The sequence below is a fragment of the Puma concolor genome, chromosome B1, assembly GCF_028749965.1.
Source record: "Puma concolor isolate L17-30 chromosome B1, mPumCon1.1.hap2, whole genome shotgun sequence".
Taxonomy (NCBI): domain Eukaryota; kingdom Metazoa; phylum Chordata; class Mammalia; order Carnivora; family Felidae; genus Puma; species Puma concolor.
Genome location: NC_141670.1, coordinates 6579110 through 6580048, shown reverse-complemented (window position 1 = coordinate 6580048; position 939 = coordinate 6579110). Strand labels below are relative to the sequence as shown.

At 42.4% G+C, this 939-nt stretch overlaps 1 non-coding gene across 1 annotated transcript; it reads right to left on the bottom strand.

The window, feature by feature from the left end:
* Positions 1–418: 418 nt before the first annotated feature.
* Positions 419–540, bottom strand: LOC112870086 (U6atac minor spliceosomal RNA). The gene has a single exon (XR_003224475.1). It is a non-coding gene; the product is annotated as a U6atac minor spliceosomal RNA (small nuclear RNA).
* Between the last annotated feature and the right edge of the window lie 399 nt (positions 541–939).

The following is a 939-nucleotide window of genomic DNA, read 5'->3' as shown; positions in this document are numbered from 1 at the left end:
CACCCAGGCACCCCTTACTTCCTTTTTTAAAGTTTTTATTTAAATTTCAGTTGCCATACAGTGTAATATTAGTTTCAGGTGTATAGTATAGTGATTCAACCCTTCCATACCTCACTCGGTGCTCATCACAAGTGTGCTCCTTAATCCCCATGACCTATTTTCCCCTTCCCACCCCCCCCACCGACCTCCCCTTTGGTAACCATCAGTTTGTTCCCTATTGTTAAGAGTCTGTTTCTTGGTTTTCTTCTCTCCCTCTTTTTCCCTTTGCTCATTTGTTTCTCAAATTCCCTATATGAGTTACATCATATGGTATTTGTCTTTCTCTGGCTGACTTCACTTAGCACAATACTCCCTAGCTCCATCCATGTTGTTGCAAATGGCAAGATTTCATTCTTTTTTATGGCTGAGTAATATTCCATTATATGTGTAGATGCCACAAAGTAGGTGGTAATGCCTTAACTGTATGCGTGTTGTCAGGCCCAGGGGCCTCTTCCATCCTTGTCAAGGGCAGTGCTAACCTTCTCTCTTTTCATACAGTGTGTGTGTGTGTGTGTGTGTGTGTGTGTGTGTGTGTGTGTACACGTACACCACCTTTTCTTTATCCATTTATCAGTCCGTGGACATTTGGGCTATTGCCATACTTTGGCTATTGTTGATAATGCTGCTAGAAACATTGAGGTACATGTATCCCCTTGAATTCGTATTTTTGTATTCTTTGGGTAAATGCCTTGTAGTGCAATTGTTGGTCATAGGTAGTTCCATTTTTAACTTTTTGCGGAACCTCCACACTGTTTTCCACAGTATCTGCTACAGTTTTCATTCCCACCAGCAGTGTAAGAGGGTTCCCCTTTCTCCACATCTTTGCCAGCACCTGTTGGGTTTTTTCGGTTGATTTTAGCCACTCTGACAGGTGTGAGGTGATGACTCCTTGTGGTTTTG